Genomic DNA, 16926 nt, shown 5'->3' on the forward strand with positions numbered 1-16926 from the left:
TAAAGTTTTAAAAGTCTTTATTTTTCTATAGACTTTTAGGTCTGTGTTATATGTTATCTCTGATAGCAAAAGCAAAGTATAACATAATGAAGTGTTCACTCTGGAAAAAAAACTACGCTATATCAATTTCTTTGCTAGACAGTAAAATCAATACTGTATTCTATGGAAAATTAAAATGCTGAGGAAGGATTACTGAAACAGTAATACCATCCTAGACTATGTATTTCTGCAGATCACTTCTCCAACATAGAGAACACAATACTTAACCCTTGACTTGCAGAAGTGACAACAGTTGTACTTCACCATACATTATTATACACATTCAGTGAAAAAGCCCAAACAGATGTAAAGTTATCATTTCCCTCCCCTTTTCCCCCTTCTTTTATACTATCTTCAAAAGCAGTAAGCAAAACAAGGTCTCACATTACAGTGAGGTAACCCCAGCACGCTTCACTATGAATTGGTACCAGAACTGCTCGCTCTCTCTTTCGGCCCTATCTAGCACTACAACCAAGCAATCCACTTTGAACAGTGCACACTCGGTGCATACATGCAAAACATTTAAGTTAGTGATAAACTCACTCTCTCTGCCTCTTGCCAACCCATTCCCCTCAAAACCACAAAACAACCTTTGGGAATTAATAAATAAATAAATAATAATAATAATAATAAACCTCCTTAAATAATTAAGCAGGAACAGGAGTTCTTTTTGCAAATTATTGTTTTAATTCACATCTAATATTCTACACAACTGAAATCTACTATCAAAATAGAAGCTTCAGCAAAAATGGTTCTAAAAATTGCACATAAAAGAAGGTTGTATAAGCCAGTGTATATAGGACTGGAACGGGTTTAAGACAATACATTTAATTTCTAGCTCGGGGCAATCTTTCTGAATGATCCTAAACAAGTCGCATCAGATACTTCCTCTGTATTTTCATATCAACCAAATGGGGATCGGATTCTTCTAACAGACAGGGCATTCACCACTGCATACTTAGACCAAGATAAAAACAAAATGGTAAGATGTACGGTAGCTGTTTTATATGGCCCACAAAAATCTTTTAAGCTTATGCTTTCATGAAATAGAGATTTCTGTATCCACTTATATCTGCACAGAGTTTGAAGGAATTCATATAGCTCTGTATACTGAAGAGATATCATTTTGCAGTACTATTTGTCAAGAATTATGTTTTCAAACAGAAGCACTTATCTGTTTTCAACAGCTCCTAAAGCAAATGACACTGCACAACAACCAAAGTACACCTAGACACGTGCAAAAAATCCAACTTGGATTCTCTCAGAATTCACTATTTTGGCTTTCTCAAGGAGGAAGAAAAAGAAAGAGGGGAGGAGGGAAACGCACTTCAATTACATCAATGTTATGAATTAATCTACCTAAAACCCTAATATTTGCATATATAACTCATCATTCAATTCAGAATTTTGATATTAACATGCACACCCCTTCAAAGCACTTTGCTTGTCCATAATTCTGTTGCTTACTATTCAGGAAAGTAACTTTATAAACTGAGTCAATACACAAAATACCAAAATCGGTAAATTTTTTTAAAACCTAACAAAACCACGAAACTCCCTTTCTCCAAATATTTACAGATTATTTAATCCATAAATTAAAAAGTTACACCTAAAAATTAACAATGGAGAAAACACAAAGTCTCATCTTTCTCCTGTTAAGCAATATAGCACAAACCCATTCATGTCAAAGGTATAATGGATCAAATTCTGGAAGACAGGCATTTCCACACTCCTGAATTAACCAAAGAAATGGATTAGCTAAGTATTTGCTAAATGAAACAGCTATAAAATGAAGAAAAAAATTCTCCAAAATTAAACAATACTGACCTTCATCAAAAAGTAGTACAATTGTGCAAAAAGAAAATAAACTAAACATATTTGAATACTTAGATAGACTAGCTAGCTAGAATCCCTTCAGAGGAAAAGTTGACCCAAATTTAACCTAATTCATGGTACCTTTAATCAGTAAGCCAAATACTTTCGTAATTACTCCAGATATTGTCCTATAAGTAGGATTCAGATTTCCTACAAAACTAGCTTTGTTGCATTAATCAATTACAGTGACATCAAACAGTAACAATAGAAGCATTCATAAATATTAAATAAAATAAAGTGGTGAACAGGCTTCAAAATTAATTTTTTTCTGCTCCATTATAAGAACATCAGCAACCTTTAAGAAATCCAAATGACTTCACTTCAAGTTCAAATTTCCAAGATTTGTGGGGAAGCACTTAAATTAGATTCTGATTTTAAGGAATATTATGGAAAGTAAATGCAACTATGTATGCAATATCGCAAGTTGAACTTTCTTATCAGACTAGAATGATACACTCTCAAGTCAAAAATACTAAATAATTTTTGTATTTCAGACTCTGCCCCAAAGTTCTTTAGAATTATTCTGTGCATAAATAATAACATCTTCTTTCTCAGCCCTCTGTTCGCCTGCTTCTAGCATGCAGAGCTTAATGCTTCCCTCCTCACTCTCACAGTTTCAGTGCAATAAATGAGTATTTCTGAAGTTGACTTATTAACTTTGCATTCTTGCATATAAGAGATTGAGATCATATTACAAACAAACAAACAGAAAAATCCCCTCCAGTTAGCACTGTTTGTATCCACATATAAACTGAAATCAAAACTTGGAGGAAAAAAAAGTGCAATACCTTGTCAGAGTCCATGCAGCTACCTTAAAAAATTAAGCCTGAGAGCAGAAGTGGTGGGTTTCACCTGGCTGGTTATGGGAGTAGTGGCAAGCTGAACTACCGGGAAACAAACCCTCTGCATAGCCGGTAATCCAGAAATGTGCTGCTTTTTGATTCTTAAACAATTAGACTATATATGCTATTATAAAGTAATAGTCATTAAAAAAAAAAAAAAAAAAAAAAAAAAACCCACTTTGGTATCACTCCTATTTTTCCTTCCTTTTACATTCCTGGCACTGTGCTGCCAAAGGTACAGGCTTTGCAAGCTTACCCTGACACATAGGTTGCAAAGGCTGAACTAAGCCAAATTTCCTAAAGCTCCTAAGGTGTGAGGAATCAATTCTCTACCGGAACTTACATTTGTTATAACTCTTGAAAAATCTGCTTGTCCTTGAAAAATTTACTTTTTAGGTCCAGATAGTAAAGATGCAGCCATAAGATGGTGAGACTCATTTATTTTAGCAATACTTTAAGTTTATAATCAATTTATTCAAAGTATTTATTTATAAAATTAAAATACAGATAGGTTTTTTTTTAAATGGGACCTAACACAAATACTTTCAACGGGTTCACAGAGCTCTCCAAGCTTTCAATTATTCTTTTAGATCTTAAAAGAAAAATCTTACAACAGACAAAGTAAGTGACAACGAAATAATGACTTACTGGGAGAGCATAAGCTGTACTGTTACCAAGTGATTTAATACAACTATTAATACCACTGATGAATACAGTTTGAACAAACTAAAATAAGCCATTAAAGTCTTTTAACTTATAAAAGAATAGATTGAAAACAAACACGTAGTTCTTGACTACAACATTTTTTGACCATTATAGGCCTGGCTAGAGTACAAGCCAAAATATCTTGTTAACAAACAACAGCATAGTTGTTTAAACCACAAAACTCTTGCTCATTTTATATTCTAAGGAAAGGCCTGTCATTCTTTAATTATTACATTTTGGAATTTTCAAAGGTTCCCATGGGGACACAGGAAAAATAAACATCATTAAAATACAGCAGACAAAAATAGGTTTGGATTACTTCTAATGATTTGTAGTATCAGTGTTAGTGGAAAGATTTGTAAATTCTTCTCTGTAATTTCTTTATTGTCTCAAGCAACAGATGTGAGGGGGAAAGGAAAGAAAGAGGGGGGAAAGGAAAGAAGGAAAAGGTATTGTCTTCAGAATGTGATCTAAATAGCTGGTTTCAAAAAGGAGGAATAGGAGGAATAGGAGGAATAGGAGGAATAGGAGGAATAGGAGGAATAGGAGGAATAGGAGGAATAGGAGGAATAGGAGGAATAGGAGGAATAGGAGGAATAGGAGGAATAGGAGGAATAGGAGGAATAGGAGGAATAGGAGGAATAGGAGGAATAGGAGGAATAGGAGGAATAGGAGGAATAGGAGGAATAGGAGGAATAGGAGGAATAGGAGGAATAGGAGGAATAGGAGGAATAGGAGGAATAGGAGGAATAGGAGGAATAGGAGGAATAGGAGGAATAGGAGGAATAGGAGGAATAGGAGGAATAGGAGGAATAGGAGGAATAGGAGGAATAGGAGGAATAGGAGGAATAGGAGGAATAGGAGGAATAGGAGGAATAGGAGGAATAGGAGGAATAGGAGGAATAGGAGGAATAGGAGGAATAGGAGGAATAGGAGGAATAGGAGGAATAGGAGGAATAGGAGGAATAGGAGGAATAGGAGGAATAGGAGGAATAGGAGGAATAGGAGGAATAGGAGGAATAGGAGGAATAGGAGGAATAGGAGGAATAGGAGGAATAGGAGGAATAGGAGGAATAGGAGGAATAGGAGGAATAGGAGGAATAGGAGGAATAGGAGGAATAGGAGGAATAGGAGGAATAGGAGGAATAGGAGGAATAGGAGGAATAGGAGGAATAGGAGGAATAGGAGGAATAGGAGGAATAGGAGGAATAGGAGGAATAGGAGGAATAGGAGGAATAGGAGGAATAGGAGGAATAGGAGGAATAGGAGGAATAGGAGGAATAGGAGGAATAGGAGGAATAGGAGGAATAGGAGGAATAGGAGGAATAGGAGGAATAGGAGGAATAGGAGGAATAGGAGGAATAGGAGGAATAGGAGGAATAGGAGGAATAGGAGGAATAGGAGGAATAGGAGGAATAGGAGGAATAGGAGGAATAGGAGGAATAGGAGGAATAGGAGGAATAGGAGGAATAGGAGGAATAGGAGGAATAGGAGGAATAGGAGGAATAGGTATTGTCTTCAGAATGTGATCTAAATAGCTGGTTTCAAAAAAAAAAATCAACTTGCTTTATCAAAGTTGTTTGTCTGTTGTGCAAACATCTGCTGTTCTTGTGGCAACAAAAAGATCTTAAGTACAGAAAATTTGGCCTGGTCAAAGGTCTTGGAAGGCGTATCTTCAGACAGCAGCTCTGTACTTACAGCTTTCCAGACTATGAGGTTAATGGGCAGATTTTTTGCAACTTGCTTGGCAATGTCATATGAGCTGCTTTAAAGACAGTAAATTGCAAGGTCAGAGAATAAGCTTCTATATGCAACGTGTTCCCAGGAGTCCCTGCAATGTAGCACTTAAAATATAGGTTCACAACTCTCCTCCTCTCCTTTCACAAAACAAAATAATAATGAAGTAGACAGAAAATAACACATTCTTTTACATAAAGAGCTGCAGCCTCCTTGATCAATAATGCTACAGTGACACACTGCTTGCAGCTTTCTGAGAGCAAAAAGATGATATGGGAGAAGTAGGCAGTTTTCCTCAGTACTTTGCTCAGCCTACAGAGAAACACAGTAAGAGAGCTGATTTTGACACACACAGCCTTCCCTTTTCAAAGTTGCTAACCAAGCATCATACAAATCAGGGAACAAAAATTTGTTGTGCCAAATCATATTCTTCCTCTTCCAAACCAGAGGGTAAGCGTGGGCAGCCCCGTCCCCGGTTCCCCTCAAATTCTGAATTCAGCAGGAGCTGCAAGTTCCCTGTATAAAACTTTCAAATTTGCCAGCATGCTGTCTTTGGCCACAAGCTGGCAAGTTACAAAGCAGAGCCTATCCATGTGGTTACTCTGAAATCAGTCTATGCTACTGTCAATCACTGGAGGAGGCAGACTAGTTCTTACAGATAAAGGCATATCTAATCTACAAAACCATTGGCCGCCCAACCTCACGAATACTTTCTGGTCTCTGCCTACCCAGGAAAATGCAACATTACCCTCTTGGAGAGCTTCCTCATACTTATTCAATCAATTACACATAGCAAGAAAAACCAATCTCAGAACTCACTCACGGGAGAAAACAATCTATCGAAGCGAACAAGCTACTGGGAGTAGTAAGTTTCTCCACATCTCTACATCTCTGTGCATCTTTCCCCACATTTTACGCTATAGCCATTCATTCCACTTATATTTATAATGCATTCAAACAATAAACATCAGTAAAAAGAGAACTGTACAAGTGTCTGAGATTTTTCCAGTTAGAACTTAAATGAAACTTCATCTGCAGTAACACGCTACAGTTACAAAAACCATTCAGCAGTAGAGAGGCAAAGCAATAAATTCTGAAGCAGTGACACTGAGCTTCAACAGTCTGTTTAGCATATTTGCAAGGAGGAAAAGAAGTTATTAGCATGACTTATAGCATATTTAAACTCGGGGATTTTTTTTAAACTATTAGGGATAAAATTCCATCATTTCCTGAAGATCTGATACAGGGAGGACAGGGATAGATGACACTCCAGTACCATCTGTTCCAACATCAATATCGCAGTATGAGTTACACTCCCTTCTCACCTCTTAGAAATAGCCAGTGTAGCATTGCGATTCTAAATATGCATGACACTAAACAAGATCAAAATAATAAAACAAGAGTATTAGTGCCTCATTCGCAAAAATAGTCTTGTGCCCCTGCCCCTAGCTGGAGTTGAGCTTGCTCCGAAGCCCCTGTGCTCGCTGCAGGGAAGGCGCTAGAGGCTGTGCTCCTTTCTGCCTCCCCAGCAAAGCACTGCCATGAACCAGAGCTACTGCGCATTGAGGTTGAAATTAAATCCAAGTGAGATGAAGATCACGTTGACTGTTTGAAGAAAACATTAATCATCTGCAGGATTGGAGCAGCAATTGAAAATGCACACCCACAGCTGCTTCAAAAGGAAAACAAAACAGAGCAACGCTGAGGAATTCTGCTGCTTTTTGGATAAACAGGCCAGCTAACTCGGTTGGGGAAGGAGACTCTTAAGACTGGCAGGTATCAGGAAAATATCCAGTATTACTTCCCAAAGTAATTACAAAACTTGCTTCCTCAGTCATCCGGGTACCACACAACAAAACCAGCCTTCTGCCCACTACATTGTTTAATGTAAAATATCATATCAAATCAAAAATTTAGAAAATAAAAACTGTATCTACTAGAACTATCAACAGCAAATGCTTGCCATTTCATGGTATAAGCACCTTTCTTTCACTATTTAAAAATAATTATAAAAAGGAAAATGGAATTTTCTAGTGCAAAGCAGAAAAGTCACACGATTAGCATTATGCTTCCTCATAAAAACAGGCAGAACACCACCACTGATGGCTTTGTTTTTAGAAGCATTCTGTAGTTTTGAAATTTCTGCAAGACTTTTTTTTTTTTTTTTTTTTTTTCCCCCTTACAACCCTGGAAGGAATTTAGCAAGTGTTCTTATTTTACAGGCTCAAGTTGTGTTCATCCCCTTCAAACTGGCTTCTATCAGCTGTAATTAAAAAATATGTAAATAGTATCTCTGAGTTAAGGCAGAATGCAACTGGAGGTTTTGAAGAACTCCCTAAAGGCCTCCCAAAATAAACACGACTACTAAATAACTGACAATCAGCAAGGCAGAACTGCTTAAAAACTTACTTAATTGAGAGGAGGAAGAAAGGAAATTTCCTCTCCACCCACTAGGATTGCAAAAAGAGCACAAGAAGCTTGGTTGCAGTTTCTGCCACCTCTCTGTAAAGCAAACAAGGGGCAAAACCCTGTAGTCAACAGTGACAGCAGCTGAATCACAGAACAGTATTTAAGGCAATGTAGAAATATAAGCCACAAATAACCTTATCAATTTTAATAGTTAAGATTCTGGTTTTTACCCTCTCAAAACTTTAATATTTTCTTTTTTTTAGTGAGCAGTAAGTGCCAACATCTGTAAGTACAATCAGGCATTTTCCAAGAATGAGAAATATGTCCACAAATTCCTTTACTATGGTATAGACAGACACAATATTCTGGATCTCGTTCATCTCGAAAAAGTAATCTATTCTCATAGCTGCAGACCATCCAGCCATCTTTGGTTACAACTACCACAAAAAATTCTTCAATAGGAATTTTAAAAAGGGGAGAAATAAAACATCTTTCTCATATATGAGAGTAGTTCTGTTTTTTTTCCTCTCTTACACTCAGATGAAAAAATAATCTCAATGTTCATGAAACACCCACTGCAGATCTGGGCTATGCTTCTATTCCACATTAAAATATAGTCATTATTTTTATATTACCATTCTTTTTCTTCACAAAAATTCCAATAAACCACCCTATGTTTAAATACGATTACATTAGTAGCAAAGTGAAATATTAAACTTTAATTTATCCTACTGTGCAGAGGAATTTCGACACAATTCTTTCAGTACTGTCAGGGTAATTTTTACTATAGGACTTCTGTTTCAGCTAGTAGAGAGTGGAAATGCTCTGTAAGCAAATCAAGACAACATAAAGAAAAATTGTGTGGTATTTAGAAGGTCTGTAAGGCTAACAAAGTCAAAAGAGAAAGTTTGTCTTACACTTAAAAGGCTGAGTGATCCTTAGACTCTGCCCCTCCCGTCCTTGGAGAGGACAAGTCCTTGGAGTTGGAGACAAGTCAATTAAAATCACACTTCTGACAATCAAGTTTAAACTTTGCATTCCTCAATATCTGACATGTAACTCAATACGCTGGAACCCGACTGCCAAAAATCTTGGACACTTGAGCTGCGATTGAAATCGATCAGATATGGGCTTATAATTGGTAAATATTCTCCAAAAAAAAAAAAAGTATATCAGGTATCAAAATGAGTATTTTAATGAAAATTCTTACTCCAAGGCATTACTTTTAATGTGTAAAATAGAGGTATCACTATCTAACCTAACTAGGTTCTTGAAATGTAAAATTTTACTGTTTTTAAAAGATTACATACTCATAACATGAGTATCAAGGAAAACTTTTAATTGATCTTATGCAACAAACAGAGCATGAAACCACACAGTAAATTTCAAGGAGAAAAAAAAATGACTGCCTGTCAAAACCTGCCATCCATTCTAAAGAACAGGTATTTTGTGTCTACAAAGGAAGCCTGTAACACAAACACTCAAGGGATCTACAGAGGCATCAACAATTCTGAAATTCCTTTTTTTTCTGCATGCATGGTTTTGCATTCTCAATAAAATACTCAATATAAAATTTATAATGTAAGTAATCTCCTAAATTAAAAAAGAAAATTAACCTCCCTCTAGAAATTCTGCTGCATACCATAGTAATATAGACGTGTTTTACCAGAACAAAGCTTGCGCTTAGGTCCAGAGAACAGGCATTTAATCCTTGATCACACGGACTAAAGGATCAGTCCTGCTGGCTGCTCCTCTCCATGCCTTGGCACTAATGAACCCCCCTCCTGCTCCGTTTCACAGGTATTTCACAGCACGAAGGAGCAATTTAGGAAATTCCAGTTCCATTTCAGAAGTTGGAGGAAGGAGGATATTAGGGCATACTCAAACATCAACCGAATAATCCAGTTCGAGCTGCGCCCCCTTCTCACCTCTTTCAAATACCTGACCCACATTTCAGCTCTTCCCTGCTGTGATTTCTCATCCCAATGTTTTGAGTTTTTTTTCCCCCAATTATTCAACCCTAATCACTCTCATAAGGCTCCTTGCCCAGCATCTGTCATTTGCCTTATTCCCAGGCATAATTTTGCCACCCCACCTGATGGTTTCTGCCCACAGTCTCTTCTCAAGCCTCAGTTTTCTCCACATTCATACTTTGCCTACTTCTTAACATCTGTGGCTACTCAAGCCTCTCTCTTGTTAACTCGAGGCATTCATCTCCTTGTCCAGCTGCCACAGAAGCCACCATGTGACTATTTTTGTTGTCGTTGTTGTTGTTTGCTTTTTTTTTTTTGTTTGTTTTGTTTTGTTTTTTTTTTTTTTTTCCAGCCCTAACCACTGGTTCTCCAGTTTCCTCCTTTACCTCTCAAACTCTTGTCTGCCTGGCCAGGGTCCCTCTCCTCCCTCTCTTCTGAAGCCCCTGGGTCAGTGAGGAAGCCCTACCAGCCTCCTTGCCTGAATTCCCTTTTGCCTTTCACCACAACATCTAGCCTTGAGCACCTTGCTCTAGTTTATTTTTCATTAATTTAAATGTGACTAACAATAAGTACTTGAGCTATACAACATCAGCCAGCCTTCTTTTCACTATTAAAATTTTAATTAATTAAAGACTGTTTTTCAGTCATCTGTATAAAGCAAATATCCTGAGGTCAGCCAGCTGATTTCCTGCTGATACCTAAGATACAATGAAGCTCTGAGTAAGTAGTCAACCTTGCTCATTTTCTTTTAGAATAAAAGAAATTAAATCTGCAAAAGCTCTATAAAACTGCGTAAGCACCATTCTCTTCTTTTAATTAGTTGAACAATATGCTCTAAACCAATAGCAGAGGGAACAAAAACTCCCCCCACACAATGTTCTTCCTCCCCTAGAAAGAGTTTTGTATGTGTAGCTATAAATTCTCAGCATATGCTTACACTCAGAAACAGAACTTGTCAAAATGCAGACTCTCAGGTCTTGCACTCCATCATGGTGTCTGTACCCCAAAATGCTCACTGCACAGCAGTGCAGACTCCTTCCAAGCAGCTGTAAGGGTCTTGGGAACAGAAGCCTAAAAAAACAGCTGAGCTACAATTGCAGAGAAATTCCTCTGCAGGACATCACAGATGAGCACCCATCATATGAAATGACATAATATACAACAGTATACCTTGATTCCTCTCTAAAAGGATGGTATAAACCTGCTCAGAACCTCTTCAGCATGCCTCACTGACACTATTACTTATTTTTGCTTTGCAACAGATCAAGGGCCTAAATCAGGACTGGAGTTCTCTTGCGGGCAAACGTTGTACAAATGCATGTAAAAACAAGCCGAATTCCACATTTATTGACAAAGCATTTGAAATGAAAATTGCAACATAACTGTGATAACATTATGTATGTTACTACATACTACTATTTGTACTTGAGTAAGTAGTACTTTACCTTACCTACTATTATGTTTACCTGATCAGACTTTAGATTTCAGAGTTTTTAGAAAGTTCAAAATTCCAAAATAGGAGAATTTACTCTGATACTTATGTCATAACGGAGCATTAAAATCTACACTGATCTTGCAGGAGTACAGGATCTTGTACAGGAGTAGAAAGTTAACATTGAGGAGTATAAAGTTAGCACTGTGAGAAGCAACTACATAATTCACCTTTTTGAGTTGTATTTTTAATTTTCTTTAGAAGTAACCGTTCACTGTCATTACAGCTATTTACAAAAACAGCATTTGTGATCCAGATAAATAAAAATTGATCAGTTCAGTCTGCATTAGTTTAACATTGTCTCATTTGAGTTCTATGAGCTACTCTGGAATCAGTGAAAATAAGAAATTAGATCACATTGCATTTGATAAAAATATATCACAATAAAATTCTACTTCTGATTGCTAAGCCACTATCATTGTGATGAAAAAAAAAAAAAAAAAAAGAGAGAGAGAGAGAAAGGGCACACTGCTGGAATCTTCAGAACTGTTTTCAAATTTTACTCTAAGTTCCCAGTCACTAAAGAAAACACCCTTCCTGCCTAACAAAAGGACATTTTTCAACCTTACAGCTCAAGCTCCTCCTCCACACACACACATCCCCCACCATCTTATTGCCATCCCCACTTACTATTTCAGCTGTAAGAACTGCAAACTATTCACTTTGCTTTCTCCTTGTATTCAAGCTGCACAATGAAACTGAACATGTCCATTGTTATCTGGTTCTCCTGCACTGGCTCAATGATAATAGGACAGTAATTAAAAAAAATGCAATGCTAACTCACATTTTATAAACTCTTTTCAGTATCACTACAGATTGGGAAGTTATGGCTTCAACAGCATCCCCTAATAGATCTTTTAAAATCTTAGAACTTAAGCATTCTTTCAGAGTCACCTTAAAACTAGTATTATTAAATTTAAAAAAAAATAACCAAGCATTTGAAAGTTCACAGCCATTAGAATGTAAATTGCCTATAATAATCTCGATTTGGCTCACTTCAGAATAAAGACCATATAATAATACTAGAGTACCTAATCACTCACCAGATTCAACACTATTTCTCAATCACAATCATGTTTGGTCAGTTAAATGAACATTAAAGTAATGCTGATTAAGATACTTGTATTTCTAATAAATTTAATCTCATAGCAATTTGAATCACTCAATCTTCAGTGCAGCTGAATCACTTAAACTACTACTACTTCAAAAATAATTTTTAATCTCCATTAATATAATCCAATTTTCAACAGGACCTTCATTTTGAAGGTAAGACAAACGTATTACCTAATGCCTGTGCCTATTTCATAGCATACAGTTTCTGCAAGTAACAAGTCCCCTCATAAACCTGGTGAGCAAGAGGAGCAGAACAGAGATTCTAGCATCACTTTTTGCTTTAATCTACACTTCCTTTGTATCACCAAGGATGTAGTAAAGAACTACTCTGGAATCAAGAATACTGATGCATCCAATTCTTGACAAAAGCAAAGAGAAAATTTTACCTTTTTGTTCAGTTTCTCTTTCAGTTTTTAAGACTCTTATGGCATCTGGATTATCTAAATATAGAAAGGTTTTTAAGTGACTTCTGAAGCAGAGATTGGATTATTTCAAATTAAACTTTTAGAGTTCCTAATGCTTCAACTGGAGTGGACTCCTTCAAAACTGTACATCTGAGCAGTCTTCCATGCTATTGGACATACTGGCTATTGCAGAATCAGAAATAAGAGAGATCTCAAACTCATGAAATTTTGCATGCATGTATTTGCAGGGTTCTGTTTAAATTAAGAGTCTTTTTTGAGTTTTATTCCTTGTAATAAGATAAAATTATATTGCTATGTGCCTGTTACAGTCAACTACTTTCAGATTAAAGGATTTGCTAGTTACTGCTTTAATTTTATATGATAATATATAACAAAATGTGATACAGTAGTTTTATTTATCAGCTTAAGATAAGAAGGAGAGGAGGCAAGTGACACTACATCCTTCCTCTAAATCAAAGATTAGGTGCGTCCATTTTTCAGTTGATCAAACTTTCACTAATCAAAGAGATCACATTCTCACTACCAATACAAGCTGTTCTTCATTTTCAAATTCTAGCCATTTTTCCAAATTTTCTGTGCTCTTCTTCCATATATGGACAGGAAATATGGTCTTGTATGCATTTAATGTATTGAAAAAGCATTCTGCAAGTTTTTAAGTGCATAAAATATTCACCTAAGTTCAGAAAAATTCTTTGAATGCTTTTTAGCCAAGTTTTATCTCAAAAGCTTTGTTTATTAGAAACTTGAAAGGAAATCTATTTTAAAAACTATGACAAGACACAGCATACACATAGAAGCTGAAGATACGTAAAGGGACAATAAGGAAGTTAGGGCAGATATTCAGAAGAGCACAGAATATAAGTGTTTTAAATATAGGTGCAGTCAGTTGTCAGAAGAGAGAGAATCCATTTAGTTAATTCAGTAAAACAATCATATTTCCCAAGTTAGTAACATAAATTTTAGTTAGTGCTTATTTTCAAATATCATCAATCTGGTTACTTCATGCAAATATTTAAATGGAAACTGCACTCGAATAAAAATAGATTCTAGTCAGAGGTATTAAACATGTGAAAATATGATCAATTCATTTTTAAAGCAAAATGAGCCCTAAGAATTTAAGGCTTTTTACTCTAGAAGTAGCTTATAGAAGGTTTATAGTAGTGAAAAAGTACTTGGAAGAAGGTGAATTCAAAGCTCAATTTTCCAGAATTTTTCACATTCCACAGACCACAAGAGAACCAAGTTAAGCAGTTCACAGCAATATACAAACATGAATATGTGTTTTTAGTAGGGATAAATGACATCTCATATTATATGATGAAATATATGCTTACTAATTATTTCATCATCTTTCTCTGCTCAGCAAGAGTTCCCAATTCAAGTATCTGGTTATGACACCTCTTTTTCCTCCAGACTTTCATCTGTGTTCTTGAGCAGCAATATTAAATGAATGTAAGTATAATATTAACGACGGTCAAAACTTTCTGAAATTCAAATCCTACAAATCAATATGAAAATATTATAAACACTGTTAATAAAAATGAGGATTAGTCATAAAGCATGATCAAGTGTATATTTGAAAATCAGTTATATTTGAAGAATGGGTCATGAATCTATCCATAAAATTGCCAAATAGAGCTTGTTACTTTAAACCATTCCTGAAAAACACTCTTCCATAGTAATATACTCCATTGCCTAACTATTAAGAAAAGCATTAGAACTGTAGCATTTTCCCTTACACAGTTTAATTTTTTTTTCTCCTGATCTTAAATCATGGAAGTGTAACAACTCCTGGCCTTTACTAACACACATTTTCAGATTGTTCCTCTGTATTACCTCAGAACATGCAACAATATTCCTGTTAGTTTTATCTTTGCTTCACAGCATAGCTTTTCTCTAGCTGTATCTTAGAAAATAAAATTGATTATCAAAACTAAATACAATATTCTGAGGCCAGTATTATGTTAAATATACGGGAAAATTTAACACTCATATGCTACACACATGAAAAAACACCAAAAAAAAAGTTTCCTCTAACAATATAATACTTTCAACTCATTCAATTCATCATCAATATGCAATCAGTATGCAATTCCTACCTTGTCAGCTTTCCTGTCATTTATATTAGTGTTTCTTTCTACCCTAACCTTTCTCTATTTGTCATAAACAGAGAGTATTCAACTGTTTGTCTAAACATCATTAATTTATCTCAAAGTGTATTCAAAAACATCTTTGCAATGAGAAGCATACACCTGGAAAACAGAAACACTTCAGTCCAGATATGGTAACTACTATAAGCAACTTTAGTAATATCCACTCAGAGGAAACGGGCTGCTTATCTAACTGCCCTAATGGCAAGGACTCTCATACAATAAGACACTGGTGCTTACTTAATCTTGTTATTTGTTGAAATAATCATGGCACATACAAAATTATTACAGACAGAAGCAAAAAGAAAAGTTTATATCTGGAATAGCCATTGTGTACCTTTTTGTTCCAGCTAGTCCACAGAAAACAAACAAGCAAGCAGAGGGCGCAGAACTCGGCCCTACAAAGGAGCGTAACAGAGCTGGTATTCAGAGAGGTTTGTTTTCCATCCTCTACACTTACAATTGCTCTCAGCTCAACTGGGATTTATTTTTAAACTAACAATTCTGACCAAGCATCCTCATCAGCAACAAACTCCTTTACACACGAAAGATACTGAATCCCTGTCCAGAGAGTGACACACAGACTACAGAAACAGAGCTCCCGCAGTCGCAGCGCCTCCGAATCCACGGCTTCTAATAGCTTTTAGTCCATCACCTAACAGGGCTAAGCTGATGACATTTCCAGGAATTCACTGCCTACACGTTGCGCAAAAGGATGCGGCCAGCTGGGAGGGCCGCGCGCGCCAGCGCGGCGTGCACCGGCTGCCCTCCGAGGGGGCTGCAGGGCCAAAGCCCCCGGAGGAGCCGCGCTCGGAGCGGCGCGCGCGGCACCAGGAGTCACCGGACGCCTTCACCTTCAAATGCTGCACCTGCTACAAAAGCTTTAACTTAGAGGCTCCAACCCACCACAGGGCACGAACAAGAGGAAACCAAGCTTTATTGGTCACTCCTGCTCATGAGGTGAGGAGGGATTTTTTATTGTGCCTCTCTCCTGATTCCCAGGGTAATAAGTAGCAGTTACAAGTGTTATAGAACTGACTGCTCCCTCCAGCTCTCTTAGCAAATCGATTAAAAAAAAAAAGCACAAATTAATATTTTGTATAAAGTTTAGACAATGCCAAGAACAACAGCTTCTCTTGCTTACATCTTTATTTAAGACACAAGCATGGCAAAGATGATGAACAGCAAAGCGAGATTTCACTTGATTAAAGATAAGAACCCTTTGCTAGAAACCTGACAACCACAAGACATCTTTCTCAGGAAAGTAATTTAATACACATTAATTAATTTGGGCAACTACAGCAATGGGTTTTCAAGATCTCTTGGGCCTAAATCCTCAGCAGAATGCAAACACTTAATTTCTATTGTAACAAATAGGACATATGGCACTAAATAACTCTACTGACCCTGATGCAAGCTTCCAACATCAGAGAAGACGAAATTATAGAAAAGTTAAAGTTATCTGCATAAACAAGGCTTCATTATAAAAGAAATTAAAAAAAGGAAGCGAAGATAAAGGCTAAAGACATTTTAGAAAGTGAGAATTAAGAATTCATTTGTGCATTAGGAAGATGTCCAAGTCCATAAAAAGCAAGAAATTAATATTCACAACACTCTCCCCCTCCCACACACTATTCTGTTTATATTTCACTGTAATTTTTCCATTTACACAAATTAGAATGATAGGGAGCACCTGGAATATTTTTCATGGTAAAATCAGATCAAAACATTTATTGTCTTATTGCATTTAACTGTGATTTTTTCCCTGATTTTAGATAGATGTACATTCTCACCTTCTAAGGATAATAAAGTTTTAACTTAATATACAAAAATCACATGAGAGAGAGATTGATTGATCAATTGATCAGGAACCTATGTTAACAACTACTACTTTTTCATAGCTCACTATCAGACAGTTACTCTGAGGAAGTTTAAAATAAAACTATTCTCCCTTGAGTATTTCTGAGTACTTTTCACATAATCTTTCTGTCAAACATCAGCTTATCCACCTAACTTTTACAATGAAGTTTTTTGGACAAAAGATTCCAGGCTTAGAAGTTGAATGCCAAAATTGATGTAATACAAACATTTCTCAGATGACTTGCACAACCCTTGCAAATGACTGTTTCTACTGTAGTCAGTTACTGCGTGTTTTCCTCACCATTG

The 16926-nt window shown here is 36.4% G+C and overlaps 1 protein-coding gene across 4 annotated transcripts in view; it reads right to left on the reverse strand.

Moving 5' to 3' along the window:
* The window catches only part of CDC42BPA (CDC42 binding protein kinase alpha), a 189569-nt gene that overhangs the window by 128712 nt on the left and 43931 nt on the right, over nucleotides 1–16926 (reverse strand). The window lies entirely within an intron of this gene.

This window comes from Rhea pennata, chromosome 3 (genome assembly GCF_028389875.1).
Source record: "Rhea pennata isolate bPtePen1 chromosome 3, bPtePen1.pri, whole genome shotgun sequence".
Lineage (NCBI taxonomy): Eukaryota > Metazoa > Chordata > Aves > Rheiformes > Rheidae > Rhea > Rhea pennata.